General features: G+C 35.7%; 1 non-coding gene across 1 annotated transcript; it reads left to right on the forward strand.

Annotated features, from left to right (window-relative positions):
- Positions 1 to 1,527: 1,527 nt before the first annotated feature.
- Positions 1,528 to 1,634, forward strand: LOC139869683 (small nucleolar RNA R71). The gene has a single exon (XR_011766266.1). It is a non-coding gene; the product is annotated as a small nucleolar RNA R71 (small nucleolar RNA).
- Positions 1,635 to 20,582: the final 18,948 nt, after the last annotated feature.

Here is a 20,582-nt window from a genome sequence, read left to right on the forward strand (position 1 = left end):
ACATAAATATTTTCGTTGTCGGGTAAGGTTGACTTACAATCCACATCATTTAGATGTGTAGGATGTAGTGATTGAAGATGTGAGACTGGTGTCTCATTTTTCTCCTTAGTTGATGTAGCAAGAACCTCGGCCTCGTTCTTTTGCGCCTTCGTATTCAATAAAGTTTCGACCTTTTCCTCTTTATCAACCTTTCCCAATTAAATTTGCTTAAAATCACCCTTTAACTCCTTGCATGTTGACTCGGTAGTCTCCATGGACATTACACTTTTAACTTGGTAGGGAATGAATGTTGCATCGTCCAAATCTTCCGAAAACTTGAATACCCCATAGTCGATAGTATCAATTTCTAACGCTTCATCAAAATCAAACTTGTCTCCTTCAATGTTGAACTTGAAAGCTTGAGGATATTCAGATTGATCCTCTTCGGTTGAATCAATCGAGTTCACTTAAGCATAAGTATTGGTGGGATTTGATGAACTCACTTGATTTTGGATTAGATTGGTAGTGTTGCTCTCGATAGGAATAACTCTAGTGTTATTTTGGTGGTTTTGTTAGTTGTTTCAGTTGTTGTTGTAATTATTAATCGGGATAATTTGAGTGTTTGAAGGTAAAGTTCCTTGTGGTCTTTCGGCAACTTAGTTTGAAATTCTTCCAACGGTGCTCTCAAGGTTTTGGAATGAGGCTTGTTGGTTTCGAAGTTATTGCTTCAAGAGCTCATTCTCTTTCATTAGAAAAGCTTCGGTTGATTCTACCTTCATGATGTAGTTTTGCATGATTTCTTCTAAGCTCTTCGAAGGTTGGGATTGTTGATTGTTTTGTTGAGGTTGTTGATTGTAATCTTGGTTATTTTGTGATTGACTATAACCTTGGTTGTTTTGATAATTTAAATTTGCTTGATTGTTGTAAGGTTGGTTGTTGTAAAGTTGTTTGTTTTGGTATTAGAAGTTGTTGTTTCGATTTTGGTTATAGTTGTTGTAACCTTGATTTCGGTTTTAGTTTGTGAATCCGGGTGGTGTATTGGTTTGGTTGGTGAATGATACTTGTTTTTTATTAGGATTGTAGTAGCTTTAGTTAGATGTTCCTCCCCGTTGGTAGTTTTGATTACTCACGTAGTTCACATGAGCATCCGAATTCATGGGAATATCATCTAGATCAACATGATTGCATTGAGTAATTTGAGGAAAATTCTTTGTGAGATGTGGACCCTCGCATCGTTGATAACCTACTTGCATTGCAACTACCGTTTGTTGAATCTTCTTCAATTCTTTCCCAAATGTTTGAAATTGATTGTTCAAGCTTGCAAGCGTCACTTGCCTATTTTCACTCTCGACTTGTGCTACACTTTTCCTTGTCAAATCCCGCGGTGAAGGTGCCCATTCATACGTGTTGACCGAGATGTCCTCTAACATTATTTCGGTTGCATTTGGTGATTTGTACATAAATACCCTACCGGATGAAAAATCAAGATATTGCTTCGTAAAAGTATTACCACCCCGATAGAATATGTTGATATACTCCTTTTTAATCAAACCATTCGGTGGGCAAGCTCTTAGTAGCTTCTTGAATCGTACCCATGCATCATACAAACTCTCATCACCCCGTTGTGTGAACCCATTAATCTCCATTCTAAGCCGCTCTACTTTTGACGGTGGAGAGAAATGATTGATAAACTCGTTTGTTAATTCTTGAAAAGACCTTATGGAATCGGATGGTAAACTTCGCATCCAAGCTTTTGCGTCTCCTTGAAGTGTGAAGGGGAATGCCCTTAGCTTAAAAGCGTCATCGGTGACGTTTTTGGTTTTGTAAATATCACAAACATCATTAAAGTGTTGAATATGTTCGAACGGATTTTCATCTATCAACCTATGAAAGTATGTATCATTGATCAACGTGAAAAAGTTACCCTCGATCTTCCAATTATCCACTTCAATTGGTGGTTTTGTAATAGCCGGTACTATCATTGTTGGTGCAACCAATCTAGCATTCTACATTGGTGTATCGTTTGGATCATTCAATAATTCTTGATTAACCGGAAGACCATTAAGATTGACCTCGTCATTGTGAATCGGATAACCGTTTGGATCCATCTCTTCTAAACAAAATGGCAAAGCTTCAAAATTATTTCTTAATACCCTTTCTTCTCTACGATTATAAACCCCGTGCACGTGTCTTTTCGGATCGAAAAATGGATGTGTGAATTCTTGATCCTTGTGAGACCTTGTTTTCATACACCAAAGGTACCTATCATTCAATCACAACATAAACACAAGCGGTTTTCTAAACGAAAATAATAATATAAAATGCGAAAAGTAACTTTCGTAAGGGTAAACCCCTACGAAAGGATCGAACAATTAAATGTTTAAACCAAATAACCAACTAAGCTAACCGCATCCCCGGCAGTGGTGCCAAGAAAGTTTGATGCGTTCGTGTGATATACATCTTTTACCCTCTAAATTTATATTTGATTTAAACACTACAATCAAGCACACACAACTAACGAGCACTTAGAACCCGGTTATTATAGCACTTTAATGTAAGTATTCTTATCAAGTTCGTCCCAAGAGACACGGTGTAAGTCGGATATTTATTGGGGGGTTTCGATTGATATCAACTAACAACTAAAACTTGCACAATTAAACAAACCTAAATTTATCAATTAAACTAGTAACAAGAAACAAATAGCGAAGTATTAAGACTTAAAACAAATTAACTAAGACGTGTTCACTTATCTAATCCTCTCTATGCTTGGCTTGCCCCATTTTGCCTATATTGCTATCTCATTAGTTGTTGAACTATTAAATGTTTAGCATCACTACTAAACCTCAAATCAAATGATACTCCACGAATTCACATAAGCTTTATATCTTAAGATTGAGTTAAGCATGATTTGGTCATTGAGATTGAGCTTAGGTTAAAATCACTTAAAACCCCCAACTATCGAAATCACTTAAGATAATCGGCATTGCTATGTTGACTAGAGGCCAATTGAAAGCCAGCCTAGATCAAGAACACAATCACTTGCAATTCCTAAACTAGTTGTCTAGATCACCTAAGGTGTTGAAGCACATATTGATTCACTTCTCAAATCTTTAAGAGATCTACACGACATATGTAATCAAAGTCAAGCCTAAAACAAACTCATAGTAATGGATCTTTAGCCAACTCAACAACACATGATCATGTAATTCATTTAAACAGCAATAATCAATTGATTTGGAACAAACACTAGCATTAGAGATTCATAGATAAGAAAACACAAGAGATTTAGCCAATCATAGCTAAAATTAAACTAATAATAAGCATAGAAATGTAAATCATCATCATCTTCAAGTTATTACAAGTAACCAATGCAAAATATGAAAAGTAAAGTGAAGATTACAACCCAAAATGTAAAGAAGATGAAGATATAAGCTAAACAATGATGAATCTTAAGCTAGCTTCCTTGAATCCACCCTTAAACACTAATGGATGATGAAATTAGGGTTTTGTATGTGAAATTCGGACCTTAAGTAGCTGCTCCCAAAGATGCATATGAAAAATGATCTAATCTCGTTCCTTTTATAGTGCTGAAAATCTGGGCTGAAACAGTGTCAGGAGCGCCGCTTTTACTTCAGGAGCGGCGCTTTTGGCTTGGTGAGGAGCGGCGCTTTTGACTTTGAAACGCCGCTTTTGGCTCTGAACAGGGGCGACGCTTTTGTTGAGGAGCGATGCTTTTGGATGATCAGGAGCGACGCTTTTAACATGTAGAACGGCGCTTCTGCTCACTGTTGAAAAATGGAGACAAATCGTGCATAATAGCATCGCTTTTCCTTCTGGAACGGCGCTTTTGGGCCTTCAGGAGGCGCTCCTTTACAGGAGCGGCGCTTTTGGAGCTGTTTTCTGCACTTGTCATTTTCTTAGCCAATTTTGCCCATGATTTGGTTAATTTTACACCAAATCAACTCCTTAGCCCTTAGTTTACCAATTAGCTCAATAACACACTAAATAGGCTCCGAGACAGTTAAAAACCGAGTGAAGTGAGGTAGATATCGCGAAATAAAATATATATAAATGGAGCGATATCAGTTGCGCCTTAACACATGCAATTCTGTAACATCTTGAAAAACAGGCTCGACCGAAATTATGTAGTGCGCGTCGCACCTTAATTTTGCGCATCGCACGCATGTACTAAATATGTTTCTCTATTTTCAACCTTGTATCTCTTCACCAAATTCACACCAAACATGACAAGAATGACACTGATGATAAAATAGTGTAGAAAATACCTCAGTTACATCAAAAGCCATCACTAAACATGTTTTTGACTCTCAAATTCGTTTCTTCAATAATAACCTTCAAAATGTCTTCAATTCTCATGCAATTAAACAATTCCTGACCCGATATTGCGAAGATAAACGTGTATAATATACGCAATATCTCATATCAAAATATTATCATCTCCAGAATTATTTCGACCGAAATGTTAGTGAAAGACAAATGAAAATATCGCGCCATTAACAACGAGAAATATAAAAAATTTGATGCAATAAAAATGTGAAATTCTAAAAGTAAACGTCATTTGTTGAAGAAGGAATCTATTTATATTATATATTGTTATTGTGGAGATTAATTATATTAATATTTTTATATTTGTAAATTAATTCGTAATATGATTATATATTTAAGCATTTCAGGTGAAATCGAGTATATAATAATGGGGAAAGATTGCGAAGTTCACTAAACAATTGAGTATTACACAAAGAATTGACCTGACAATAGTTTACCTTTCTAATGTTCTGCCTTGATGAGTGGGAGAGGTAAATTACAAATTATCATCCATATTCGATCCACTAATGATTCATATCAATATTCATATACAATATTTATCCATTTAAATCATCCATATCCACTCTAACCGGATCAAATTAAATGAATATTTATCAGGATCGGATGTTAATTGTTTTCTCTAACAATACTCGAGAAGCTAAAAGCCTCATAATTGTGTTGTGCAAGTGAATGATTTTGTCCCCTCTATCTCGACTGAGAATAATGAATTATTCGTCGAGAGCGTCCTAAATCCTATTTCGAAAATTATTGGTTCGGAATCAGAGGTTGTCAATAGGGGAGTGACTTCGCCAATCGATTTAAACTTGCCGAATTTTGATTCTGTTGAGGAACTGGAGGTTGATTTCATAGATTGTGCCTTTGATAAGGTTTTGATTCCGTGATTGAGTGTAACAGGTGTTTTGGGGCAGGATTGTTATATTCTTCTTCTGGGTCGGAATCTGCTACCCCTTCTTCCTTGGGCTCATTGGATGCGTTTACCTAAATGTGGTCATTAGTGGACCCAAAACGCATATCAAAACTATCTTTTAATAATATAACACAATTCATATAACTCTATATTCCATATTGACAAGTTTACACAATTTTTCCTTCAATAGCAACTCCCGTACGTGTGTAAAATGAGGCATACATGCTATAAAAACTTTTTGACCACATTTAGAGTTTGATTTAATGTTTTAAACCCTTACCATTCAAAAGTAGACTTTATTACATTTACAACGACAATTTACTTGTCAAAAACGGAGTTACGGTGTGAAAGTTACAACGATTTCAAATTTTGCAAAAAGCTGACATCTAGTTCGCGAGGACGACTGTGACGACGACATGTCGTTCGCTAGAAAGACGATGATGAAAACATCTCCTACGCGTGAACGGCATCTAGTTTGGATGAACGACATCTTGTTCTCGTGAACGACTGCATCATCAAGTTGATTATTGGGGTTTTTAAACACAAAAACGATTCTAGCTTGTTTTAGGCCGATTCAAGGGTTCAAGGACATCATATAACACATATAAAAGCTATATAAAACAACAATCAAGCATAACAAATACTTTTCATACAAGATTTAAGTCCATACACATTTGATACAAACTTTTACAAGAATCACAAATTTAACACGGATTAGTACATGAAATTGGACAAGTAATTACTTTACTAGATTACTGAAAACTCAAGGAAGATGAACCATTTAATACAGAATCACAAGATCCAAAGCTAGATTTTAGAGTGAAGGGTGCGTTTGTGTATGTATGTGTGTGTTGTATTGGTTTCCAACTGGGAAAATGAACAAGCATCAGATAACTAGTAATCTTAAAATGGGGCTAAAACTCACTCTTCATATCACACGTGTATTTATCAATTATTTGATACTCAACGTACATCTTAAGCGGCCCTAACGAGGTCCAATTCAAACTAACAAATATATTTCGTGACCTTTGTCACAAAACAAACCAAATTAAGCAACTAATTAATTATCAGCAAATAATTAAAATAGTGCTAAATAAAAGTCAAATAAGGATAAAATAGTCATCTTACAACTAGGTCCAGATTCATGATGTTATAAGTTCGTCGTTCGACAAATTATCACAAATAGCTAAAAATGAGTTCATATCGGAAGAAAGTTGAGTAATATGTTGAAAAGTAGAGAGAATAGATCGAATTGGTGTCAAAATGTTAATTTGTATTTATTTATAGTTAAAAACTACTATTAAAATTATTATTATTATTATTATTATTATTATTAAAATTGTTATATTATATTGTTATTTTTCATACGGTAATACAAAACTACCCATTGTTTTAAAAATTATTTACAATGTTGCAAAAAAAAATCAACCGACCAATACGCACCGCGTGGCATTCACACTAGTTTTCCTTCCTGTACATGAGTTCAACACGCCAGTTAAAATGGCCACCTGCACGCCACGCTACAGCGTGCTGGATGATTTTGGATGATGATCACGCGCCTTACAAGTAGTCTTAGGAGTTAACATCCAAAACTGCCCAACTTAGAAAAATGAAATCCAAATTAAAAAAATCTTTTTATTAGTCTAGAAAATAAATTTTTTGGCAAAAAAAAACAAATATCTGAAACTGGAACTTTATCAAAAGATGAAGAATCAAACTGGTATATAGACAGAGAAAACCGGACGGCCGGTAATAAGTAACGTCACAAGTCGGCGATACTCCAACTGAACCAAACTATAATCTCAACATAAATTCCGAAAAATGTATCATGACAAACTAACCTAGCGACTAAGCACTATATATAAACTAAACTTTCAAACTAAAGCCAAGCCTACAAAAACAAAACAAAGTTATACGAGCTAACTTTAGACGAAGAACTACCAATACGGGTCCCGAAAATCCAATGAAACTCATCCCCGCAAACTAAATATTTGTCTAAAAATAACTTGTAGTATTTTTTACATATTAAATGTTGAACTATTTCTTGAACTTGCAGCGAAAATCGGAATTTAAAGGATAATTATATATATTTGTGAAAAAATTATATTTAGCGTGTAAGACCGGTCACATCGGTGTGTGGATGGGGCCGTCATTGCCCCGCCGTTGAACGGCGCCGATGCTAGGGGCGCGATTACCCCGCCGTTGAAGAGACCATGATACAAAATGCTATGTAACGACATCTGGGAGGACGTTGGTCGGGCCGGGCCGATTGGAGCAAATAAAAAAACAAAAATTAAACAAAAATTGAAAGTAGCCATTTGGAGTTAAAAAAAAAACAAAATTAAACAAAAAATGAAAGTAGTTGTTTGCTTGTGCAACGGTTATTTTTTTTTTCAAACTTTTAAACAAACGTTTCTATATATACACACATTCAAACACTTCAAACCATACTCCACTTCACAACAATTCAAACACTTCAAACACTAACTTCATCACTTCATCAATATGTCTTCATCCAAAAAAACTTCCAAACAAAAACAAAAACAAACACCCGCACAAAATTCATCGAGTGTCGATCGGGATATGTGGTGTTCACTTTTACAAGATACGGAACAACACAATATTATCGTTCCGAGACCCCCAACATCTTCTATCCCCCAACAACATTTCACTCATCCACGAGGCGGTTTTGGAGGTCCTCAAAATTTCAGTTTTAGAGGTCCACAAAATTTCGGTTTCGGAGGTCCTCAAAATTTTGGTGGATACGGACCACCACAAGGCGGCTGTTTTGGCGGTTTTAGTGGGTACGGACCGCCACAAGGCGGTGGTTTTGGTGGTTTCGAAAACCCGCACCAAACCATGTATCAACAACATTTAATCCTCCGTCAGAAGGTTCACAGCCCGAAGTTGATGCGGTTGAAGAAACCTAATTTGAAACCGAAGAAGTTGAAGAAACACAAACACCCGAGTTGCGTGGAAAAGTAAAACGGGCAAAGGTTATGTGGTCCGAAGAAGAAAGTCGAATTTTAGCCGAGTGTTGGGCCCGAGCTTCTCAAAACAACATTATCGGGAATCACAAACTAGCGGGACATTTTGGTCCACCGTCCGAGAGGACTACAACAGTTTGGTTACCGAGCCTCGCCGACAAGATCAATTAATGTGAAAGTGGAGTAAGATGTGTAAAGACATCAAGATCTTCATTGGAATTTATGAAAAGTTAAAACAACATTGGAAAAGTGGAGAGAATGACGCGGATCTTATGAAACACGCAAAAAAAGGTTTCAAACTTCAAACAAATAGGACATTCGTATACGAAGATGCTTGGAGTAGTATAAATGAATGTCCTCAATTTTTAACTTACGAAGACTTCAACAAAAAACGCGCCCAACCCGACTCAATTAATCTTGAGGATTCCGACCCAACACTGACCCCGACCACGAATGTACTAAACTTGGAGCCTTTCTTCCGAGGAGATCCTATCCGTCGTCCTCGAGGTCGTGATAATTCAAAACGTGCTAAGAGTTCTAGTTCTTCAGATGCGGCTTATTGGCTTTCTTCAGACGAGGCTTGAGCTCACGTTATTGATTCGTCCATAGCTACAAGGCAAACTATGGAGGAGTTACGAAAAGAAGCACAAATGCGTACGAAGTTTGATGGTTTAAGGATTTTATCTCAAGAAGTTTATCCCAACATTCTTGCGGATCAATATGAGTTGGTCATGAAATATCGTAGCCAGCTCACCAAAAAGTACTTAGCGGAGTACAAGTCCGACGATGAAGAATAAATTATGTATTGTTTTTTAATTATATCTTTTTAATTTTTAGCTTTTAATTATGTATTATTTTTTTATTTTTAATTGTACTTTTTTTAATGTAATGTGTGTTTTTTATTTAATGAAAATTTCTATTTTATTAAATTTGCTAAAAAAAGTAATAGTAATAGTAATAGTAATAGTAATAGTAATAATAATAATAATAATAATAATAATAATAATAATAATAATAATAATAATAATAATAATAATAATAATAATAATAATATTGGTAGTAGAGTCAATGTGGTGAGTGTGATGGATGTTAGTGAATGTGATTGAAAATGTGGTTGAAAGAAGGTGCTTAAGTGGCGCTGAGGTGGCACCAGTGTGGTTCCATAAGAGTGGTCATGGAGTATCGCAAACATCCTTTCCAATGTTCAAACCACGAGCTTCGGTTGGATATTCAAACGTTACAAAAAGTCGACTCTTGAATGGTCTCAATGGTTCATAAACCCGAGCTCTTATGTTACGTCTTCTACATGATTGGGAATCGGCATATAGGACATCGCTTTTCTTTTTTGTCCATATGTATATAGTGTATATATTGTATGTTGGGTAGCTTCTCTTTATTTTCGTCGACTTGTTTCGTTGTAATCGTTGTACCTTCTCATGGTTTCAATATAATATTTGATTTTCAAAAAAAAAAAAAAAGAGTGGTCTAAGTTTAACTTCAGAAAAAATATCAAGATAAAAATACCATCAAAATTTATTATCACTTCACTTTATAATTATTATAATAATTAATTAATTAAATTATTATTATTATATTATTATTTCAAAATGAATCATCATATATTGTAGGTAAGGTGTCAATCGTATAAAGTGGTAAAAGTACCTTTTTGCCTTTTCTCTATCTTTTTTCACCTTGAAAACTTAAAGTTTAATTTCACTTGTTGATTATTGGATTTTAATAATCTATATCTCCGAAGATGAATAATTCATGTTAAGTTAACAAATAATTTTTTATAATTCACATGATGTATTTTAATGCCCTTCTTATATTTCTGTACGTTTACAAGCTTTTACAGAACAATAAAAGGAAAGTCGTACACCCTTTAAAAACCTGTTAGTTAGACCACTCCCTATAGTCAATTACCTGCTCATTACCCGCTAGTTATTCATCATTACCCGTAATGAACCATAGGCACGGATTAGTTATCCGCCTTAGTTATCCACACTCACCATGGATTTAATGGAAGTATATATGTCAGTTATAGCAATTGTGGGTCCCAATGACTTTTTATTGTTTGGACTTGATTCTTTATTGCTTGTACATTGTATATTAAGAGGAGTATTATTTTAACCATTATAGGGAGTGTTTAGTTATGGGTTAGTTATAGAATATTGGTGTTGATGTGGCGCTGATGTGGAAGGTTAAGAGGATGAATAGTTTAGTTACGATAGGGAGTGGCCTTACGGTTGTAACATCCCGTTTTCCCGTGCGCATCTAAAGGTACGTACTTAATCAATATCACGCTTATAACTTACTCGTTATGTGATTAAATGAACTAAAGTGTTAGTTAGGTGTAAGTGCATATATGTATATGTGTGTATATATATATGGGTATATGCGAATGCGTGGGTATACGTATTTGTGTATGTGTCGCAATGGTGTTGAGTCGTGTGAGACTTAAGGACGAAGCTTAGACGTGCATAGGAATAGTGAACTAGGTGTGCTAGTTGTATGAACCTTCGTTTTATGATTTGTTGTCGAAGTGACCAGGAACAGGCCAATGCCGCGCCGCGAGGAATGGGGCCGCGACGCGGCAAACAAAGAAAATCCATATCAGAACTTGAGTTAAGAAGGGTCGTTTTTCCTTCTTTATGTCGCGCCGCGACAAAGGTGCCGCGCCGCGGCAATTCTGCAGTTCTGACTCCAAATTCCACTCAAATTAAATAAGGTTTAGGGGCAATTTGGTCTTTTTGCGTGTAGATCTGGTTGGAGCTTTTAATATCAACCACTTATTCTTCATTTCTTATTTCTTTTCCATTTTCTTTCACATTTTCCTCTCAAATCCTAAAACCCACTAAGTTTAATCTTGAGATTTGAAGGTGAATAGTTGTGAATCAAACCTAGGAGCAAGAATTAAAGTTGTTCATTGTATCTCTAGCTACACGTTCATAGTCTTGGTAGGTTCTAACTCTAAGTCTTGAGTTTTAATTAGTTTAAGCTAGGGTTTGGTTCATATGGAACTTGTGTGACCCATTTGAGGGTTAAATGGGTGGGCTTTGGGTTAGATTGTTGAAAGGAAACCCTAAATAGCTATTATCTAGGGTTTGGTCTTGTGATTTGAGGTTATAAGTGCTAAATGATGTTGTTAGTCATTAATGCACTTTTAAAAGGATGAAAGAGTTGTTATTGTGTAAGTTTGACTTGATTTATGAGTCAAATAGTCAAAAGAGCACTAGTTGACCTAATCGGGCGAAATGGTTATGAAATACACCAAGTTTATGTTAGTTGATGTTAATAGACCCTAATCACTAGCCTTAAATGATCTATGACGAGGCGTGGCCATTAATGGGCGGTTTTGGGGTAGTTGAGTCATTTAATGCAATCGGGTCATTAATTGCTCAAGGGTTAGAAGTTGGCATTTAATTCAACTAGATTGTATGTTAATAAATGCATAATGTAATAGGTATGTTACATTGAAGGGTTGCAAGCTCGGTTAGCTTTCACAAGAGACTTGAGGTGAGTGGAACACCAATGGGAAATTCAAAGTACCATTCCTTGCACTATTGGTTAACCATGGCTATGTGTTTTGCTGTGTGGTGTTTTCACATTATTCGAGTTATATATGTTATCGTTGTGCTAGCTTGTGGTCTTGGAGATTTAGCGTTATGCCTTGCGTTGGTATGTCTTTTAAATTGCTAGCGTGTATGAGGTAATTGTGTATGTGATTGCATGTAAGTAGGTTATATATGTATGTGTATAATTATTGCATTCACTAAGCGTTAGCTTACCCTCTCGTTGTTTATCTTTTTAGATGCAGGCTGTAAAGAACCCGTCCTAATCCATCCGGACGAAGTCCGTATCGATTATAAACGATTCACAATAGTTGATTACATCACGAGGTACTTGACCTCTATATGATACATTTTACAAACATTGCATTGGTTTTTGAAAAGACAATATTTCATTACATCGAAAGTTGACGGCATGCATACCATTTCTTAATATATCTAACTATAAATTGACTCAATAATAATCTTGATGAACTCGACGACTTGAATGCAACGTCTTTTGAAATATGTCATGAATGACTCCAAGTAATATTTCTAAAATGAGCAAATGCACAGTGGAAGATTTCTTTCGTACCTGAGAATAAACATGCTTTCAAGTGTCAACCAAAAGGTTGGTGAGTTCATTAGTTTATCATCAAATAATCATTTCATAATTTTAATAGACCACAAGATTTCATATTTCCATTTCTCATAAACATACGTCTCATGCATAGAGACAAAAATAATCATTCATATGGATTGAACACCTGGTAATCGACATTCACAATATACATATAAGAATATCCCCATCATTCCGGGATCCTCCTTCGGACATGATATAAATTTCGAAGTACTAAAGCATCCGGTACTTTGGATGGGGCTTGTTAGGCCCGATAGATCTATCTTTAGGGTTCGCGTCAATTAGGGTGTCTGTTCCCTAATTCTTAGATTACCAGACTAAAAGGGGCATATTCGATTTCGGTCATTCAACCATATAATATAGTTTCGATTACTTGTGCCTATTTCGTAAAACAGTTATAAAAGCAGTGCATGTATTCTCAGTCCCAAATATATATATTGCAAAAGCATTTAAAAAGGGAGCAAATGAAACTCACAATACTGTATTTTGTAGTAAAAATACATATGACGATATTGAACAATGCAGGGTTGGCCTCGGATTCACGAGCCTATATCATTTGTATATATATATATTAAAACATATAACGGAAATCACATAATTTTTATTTATTAATATATATTTTTGTATTTATATAGGATTTATATTAACTTCCATTTAAAACACATACTTATATTATATCTTAAATTATATGTGATATATATTTAATTTGTATATATATATATATATATATATATATATATATATATATATATATATATATATATATATATATATATATATATATATCTCTCTTAAAGTGATTGATATCTATTCGTTTAGTTATATTATTATATATATGTCCATATATTTATATATATGTTTAGTGTTAATTAAAATTAGTAATTTGTTATACAGAGGTATTTATAGGAAAAATATATATATTTGTTTGATATACAGCTATATGAAATATTAATATAATTATGGTATATGTAATATGTATACTTTTTTTGTACATAATAATTATCTAAAAAAAAATTTTATAGTTTTGATAATAATGGTTTACTAATAATAAATATATTGTTAATAATAATAATACTAATAATTATAACTATAATTTTACTACTAAAGATAATAGCTTTAATAATGATATTAATACTACTATAAATGATAAAATGTTAATTTGCATTTTGATAGTGATAATAATAAATAATTTATAAAAAATATATATATATAACTACAATTGTAACTAACATCATAATACTAATAATAATAATTAATAATTACTACTTTAGTAGTTATAATAACATTAATAATCAATAAACATAATAATAATAATAATATTAATAATAACAATAATAATAATAATGATAATAATAATAATAGTATTGTGAATAAGAGTGTATACCCTTCAAATAAGCTTTTTATAAAAAGAACACCCCAAACGAGACTCAAACCCATGACCTCTCGAACACCCGACTAACCCTTAACCATTTCGCCACCTCTATTTTTCTGATTTAAACCCCATAGTGTAATTTATATCCCGTCACTTATCTTCTTCCATTCCAACATCTCGGCCCAATCTACTATTAAATGGCAGCCCAACATCATTTACAGTTTAAATGACCCACAAAGTAATTTATGAAACCCAATAAGCCTGACTTGGTAGCTGACTGATTAAATAAAAAAAATGCAGCAGACAAGAATTGAACCCAGCACTTCTCGTATAACACAAACAACACCAACCATCAATCTATCTTCTATTTTTCTGATATAATTGGTACTCATATTTATATACCCCCTATTTCGGTTTTCCTTCTTCATCATCTAATTATCATTATCATTATTATCTAAATCTTAAGATCATTATCATTTTTATTATTCATGTAGCCTCACCATTTTGCTTCATCATCATTTTCATTCTCGTTACCATCGGATATCATCACCATCATCTAACATTACGAATCATTATCATATCAAAATCATAATCCTAACCAACCTATTTTCATAATAATCATTATCATTGTCATTAACAATAACATAATACCGAACCCATTAACTTCTCTGTTTCGAATAGTAGTCACTCAATAAGAATTGTGTTGGTTTATGACTGTGGCTCGACTGATACGATTGAACATAGAAACAGATGAAGACGGCAGCCCACTGAAAGGTTTGGTTATCGGCCCAACAGATTATAAAACTTTACGGCCCAACTAGATAATGAAATATGGTAGCCCAATAATGAAAACTGAAATTACCAGGCTAAGTTTAACAAGTAATTAAAGAGTGTCGGTTGGGTGATAGCGACAGAAAAGGAATGAAACAATAAATAACAGCAGCCATAAATCTTGGGTTCGTGGTTTTAATCGAGACTGAAACAGAAAAAAAAATAGCAGCTCATCGTGATCATACTTGTCATCTTGTTATCTTCATGTTCACGTTTCATTTCATCAACGAATCATTAAAGAAACTGTCCCTTATGTATGTAATCATTACCGAAAATTCATCGTTGTTTGTGGGTTTATGGAACCAAAAACAGAATTTTATATGTGGTGTTAAAGTTGGAAGTGGTTGTGGTTTGGTTGGGTGTTGATGAAACAAGGCCGAAAGAAAGCAGAAACAAGAGGTGTTCATTGGATTGTGGGTTCCAGTGGTGACTAGTGTTGTGATCGACTATATGAATCGATGAAGGTGAATTTGTTTGTAGGTTGATGGTGATCGATGGTGATGATATGGATGGTTCACGACGACGGGTAAGGTGAAGGTTGATGGGTGGTAAAGGTTCGATGGTGGTGGGTGTTCGAGCATGATGGTCGTAGGTGTGGTGGTGAAGTGGTGGAGGATGTAAAAGGTGATAGAAAGTGGTGCTTGACGATGGTGGTGTTTGCGATAGATAAAAGAAAAGAAGCATGATAGTGATAGTCTCCGGTGGTGGTTTGTGTGATATAGGTTGATCAACGTCTATGTGCAGGAGTATATGTGTACATATACATATATATTCACACTATAATTATTGGTGGGGAAAGAAAGCAAAAGAGAAACAATAATAGATCATACAGTATGCATATTAGTTAGCCGCCTTCAATTATTTAGTTTCATGCACTGACAGCTTTAACGGGTTGAAATATCGTGTCCATTGCTAAACAGTTAACGCATAAAAACGTTCCTAAAAATCCCAAATTTTTAGATTAAATATATTTAATTATTTCACTCATTAACTGTTTGAAACCTGATCAAAAAGGTTCGATAATTATTTATTTTCTGTTCCGATTTATATGTACGGTGTACTAATATTTAAACTAAAAAATAATAAAAATATTTTTAACAAATCTAACATTTTCGAAATCGATTTACAGTTCAACTTTTATTTTAGTCCCTCAAGAACATGTAATATATCTATATTAAAACTAACGCAACGTCAACCGAGTGTTACTAACGTTTACTAATTATGCTCGAAATAATTTATATTCCCTTTCTATATATAAACAGTTTTTAAATAGCAAAGTTAATTACTAAAACAATTATATTATATATTTTTAAACAAATAAATTTAATATAACTTTATATATTTACAAGTAATATTTATATACATATTTATATATATCTATATATTCTATAGTTTCCATTAATCGCATTTTATTTTATTTATTTTACAATATAAATCCTAATAATCATTTTACATAATATTCTAAATTATATTTCAAATTATAAATACCTATTTAAATATATAGGTTATCTATTTACAAATAGTTGTTCGTGAATCATCGGGAATGGTCGAAAGTCAAACGAATATATGAAACAATTCGAAATATTTGTGACTCAACATTACAGACTTTGCTTATCGTATTGAAATCATATAAAGATTAAGTTTAAATTTGGTCAGAAATTCCCGGGTCGTCACACAGGCGTAGTTAAGGGCAAGGGGGTTATCGAACATTAGGTGTCCCGTGATGATGCTTTGTTGGAGTTTTGATGTTGGCCTAACGTTTTGGGTAGTTTAGTCCCAAACCATGCTCGAAGTGTCGTTTGGATTGTAAACTATCAATCGTAGTGGGTCGAACTTGTATTAACTTAATTAGTGGCCTTTGTGCCTTTTGCAAACACTTGAATTGTTGTACGTTTAAATGGAATGGTTTACGTATTTAATTGGCGCGTAAATGTGTATTATAAAAAAAAATTATCGTATGGATTACGGGTTGGGTTGTTACAAGTGGTATCAGAGTATGGTCTAAAGGATTTAGGTGACTTGAGATAGGCACCTAGACTTAGACTTTTGTGTTGTGGAATTATATGCGGGACTTGTAGGACTACGGGTCGGTGCGGGGTTTGATTAGTTCTTTGATGCATAGGTGGACTAACTATGCTATATTATGATGTTACTAATCGTGTGTTATTGTTTTAAACATCGAACAAAATGATTGTGATACGTTTGAGCATGGCACGGCATGTGAGCGTAATAGTGAGTCGCGACCACTATTACGGTTGCAAGTCAAGTCAAGCAAGGATGTGCGACAAGTATCGAGCTAGATGTGGTGTGTGTGCGGTCATATGCATAGGTATATATGAGTATTAAATTGTTGGTGATGTCTAATCCATTTTTAATCTTTAGAATGAAGACGAGAAACGGAACGAATACAAATGGCAATGGTGGTCCCTCTCATGTGGAGGAAGATGAGATGACTACCAAGATTGAGACCGATTTAGAAAACTATGTTTCGGTTTTCTCACGAAGGGTTAAACAAATATTCGAAGAGTCGGTTTCAGAACAAATTGTCGATATGATTCAAGAATGGATGACTAATGCCGTTAAAGAAGAAGTTGAAAGGAGGTTTCCTAGACCTCAAAATGTGGGCGAGTTGGAGTTTAGCTACAAGAACTTCTTGGCGACTAAGCCTCCTCACTTTCACGGGGATCCCGACCCCATGAAGAGTGTGGCTTGGATTTCAGATGTTGAAGGTTATTTTCGCATGACCGAGTGCCCTCCCGAAAAGAAAACAAGGCTTGCTACTAGTTTGTTAAGGGGCCATGCTAAAGATTGGCTCGATGGCAAGATTAATATGGTGGGTGATGCGGCTTTTGTGGGGTTATCTTGGGCGGATTTCAAGAAGGAGTTTTTCCTTGAATATCGTACGCAAGCGGATCTTTCCAAATTGCGCAACGAGTTAAGGAACATGCATCAAGGGTCTTTAGACCTAAACACTCTTAAAACCAACTTTCTCGCTAAGGCGCGTTTTTGCCCCGAGTATGTGGGGAATGATCAATTGTTAATGGAAGACTTTCATGCGACCCTTAGAGATGATTTGAAGGGTAAAATTAGTATTGGTCATGTTGAGACCTTTGCTAAGCTTTTGGTGGTGGCGAAGGGGTTTGAAGTGCAAGCTCCGAGTCTGGTTAGTTATGCGCCAAGTAAATGAAAGTTTGAAGCTTCTAATTTTTCGAACAAGAAGGGTAAGGGAGCATCCGAAAGTGTCGGTAGCGTGAAGAAGGGTGCTTCTAGTGGTCACATGGTCACTTGTTTCAATTGTGGGCAAAAAGGTCACTACTCTCGTGATTGCCCAAAACCGCGTACTAATGTGATCACATGTTTCAATTGTCAACAAGAAGGGCACCGAAAGTCGGAGTGCCCCGAACTTCGAAATGATCAAGTTAAGAGAATGGAGAAGGCGGCAGGGTCGGCTAGGGGACATAATTATTTGATGACCCATGACGAAGCCAAGCAATCCAATGAAGTCGTTTCAGGTACTTTCATGGTTAACTCTAATCCCGCAAGGATTTTATTTGATAGCGGTGCAAATTTATCGTTTGTGTCTCTAAAATTTGTGCCTAAACTTAATAAACCGTTAGCTAAGTTAAGTCGTCCGGTAGAAGTCGAAATAGCGGATGGCAAGACGGTGCTAGTGGTTGATGTGTGTAAAAATTGTAATGTTGTGTTTGGTTCCGAGAACTTTAATATTGATCTCATTCCGATGACGTTGGGTGATTTTGATATCGTGGTTGGTATGGATTGGCTCGATCATAATAGAGCCGATATTGCGTGCCATGAAAAAACTATTCGTGTGAAGACCCCAAGTGGGGGAGAGTTAATCATTCATGGTGATAAACGTAGAAGACTTGTACCGGTATGCACTTTTGCACGGGCACATCGTTTCCTTGTTAGTGGTGGCATGGCTTTTCTTACCCATGTTGTTGATACTCGTGATGAGCCACCACCCATTCGTGAAATTCCGGTGGTAAACGAGTTTGAAGATGTTTTTCCGGATGAGTTACCGGGTGTTCCAGCGGAAAGACAAGTCGAATTTCGCATTGAGTTAGTTCCGGGAGCTACTCCCATTGCTAAAACTCCTTATCGTTTAGCACCGACGGAAATGCCAGAATTGTTGAATCAAATTCAAAAGTTACTTGAGAAGGGTTTTATTCGACCGAGTGCTTCGCCATGGGGTGCTCCGGTTTTATTCGTGAAAAAGAAGGATGGAAGTATGCGGATGTGTATCGACTATCGGGAGTTGAATAAAGTGACGATCAAGAATCGTTATCCATTGCCTAGGATTGACGATTTGTTTGACCAGCTCCAAGGTGCGACGTATTTCTCAAAAATTGACCTACGGTCCGACTATCACCAAATGCGGGTCCGTGAGGAAGATATTGAGAAAATGACCTTTCGAACACGTTACGGGCATTTTGAATTTGTGGTTATGCCTTTTGGTCTTACGAATGCACCGGCGGTATTCATGGATCTTATGAACCGAGTGTGCCAACCTATGTTGGACAAGTCGATAATTGTGTTCATTGACGATATTCTTGTCTATTCTAAGAGCATGACGGAACATGAACACCATTTGCGCGAAGTATTCAAGATGTTGAGAAAAGAGAAGTTGTATGCTAAATTCTCAAAATGTGAATTTTGGCTAAGGGAGGTTCAATTTCTTGGCCATATTGTGAACAAGGATGGTATTCAAGTGGATCCGAGGAAGATAGAGACGGTGAAGGATTGGGGATAACCGACTACGCCTACGGAAATCCGAAGTTTTCTCAGATTGGCCGGTTATTATCGTCGGTTTATCCAAGACTTTTCCAAGATTGCTTCGCCATTAACTAAGTTGACAAGGAAGTATACGAGATTCAATTGGGAGAATGAGCAAGAAATCGCTTTTCAATTGTGGAAAGAGAAATTGTGTAAAACTCCGGTCTTAGTATTGCCGGAAGGTGTAGATGATATGACGGTCTATTGTGATGCTTCTTTGAATGGGCTCGGGTGTGTTCTAATGCAACGAGGTAAAGTCATCGCTTACGCCTCTCGCCAATTAAAGGAACATGAAAAGAGATACCCGACTCATGATCTCGAATTAGCGGTGGTGGTCCATGCTAAAATTTGGCGTCATTACTTGTATGGTGTCAAGTGTACGATTTATTCGGATCACAAGAGTTTGAAACATCTTTTTGATCAACGGGATTTGAATTATCGTCAACGTAGATGGATGAATGTGGTGAAGGATTATGATTGTGAGATACTTTATCATCCGGGCAAGGCGAATGTGGTCACAGATGCGTTAAACCGAAAGAGTCACCACCCGGCATTACGATTGGGATTGTTACGTATGATTATTACTAACGATTTTCTTGAAAAACTTGGTGTTATTCAAATAGAGGCTTACGTTCACAACAAGCATGCGGAACGAATTGTGGGGCAATCGAAATTCATTACGATGGGTTCGCGTAGTTTATTGTCTTTTCAAGAAAGAGTGTGGGTGCTTAAGATGGGTGATTTTCGAAAGGTGCTTCTTGATGAGGCACACAAGTCTAAGTATTCAATACATCCGGGTGCGACGAAGATGTACCATGATTTGAAGAAAGATTATTGGTGGCCGGGCATGAAACGCGACGTTGTTAAGTATGTTGAGCAATGCGTCACGTGTCTGCAAGTTAAAGCCGAACACCAAAAGCCTTATGGTAAGTTGCAACCGCTAGAAATTCCGATGTGGAAGTGGGAGCATATTACCATGGATTTTATTACCAAGTTTCCGAAAACGGCAAGAACCCAATTTGACACTATTTGGGTGATTGTCGATAGATTGACGAAGAGTGCGTTGTTTCTTCCTATTAAAGAAGCAATTTCGTTGGAGGCACTAGCGAAAATGTTCATTAAAGAGGTGATATCAAGACATGGCGTTCCCGCGTCTATTGTTTCGGATCGGGACACG

Source organism: Rutidosis leptorrhynchoides, chromosome 9, assembly GCF_046630445.1.
Source record: "Rutidosis leptorrhynchoides isolate AG116_Rl617_1_P2 chromosome 9, CSIRO_AGI_Rlap_v1, whole genome shotgun sequence".
Classification (NCBI taxonomy): Eukaryota; Viridiplantae; Streptophyta; class Magnoliopsida; order Asterales; family Asteraceae; genus Rutidosis; species Rutidosis leptorrhynchoides.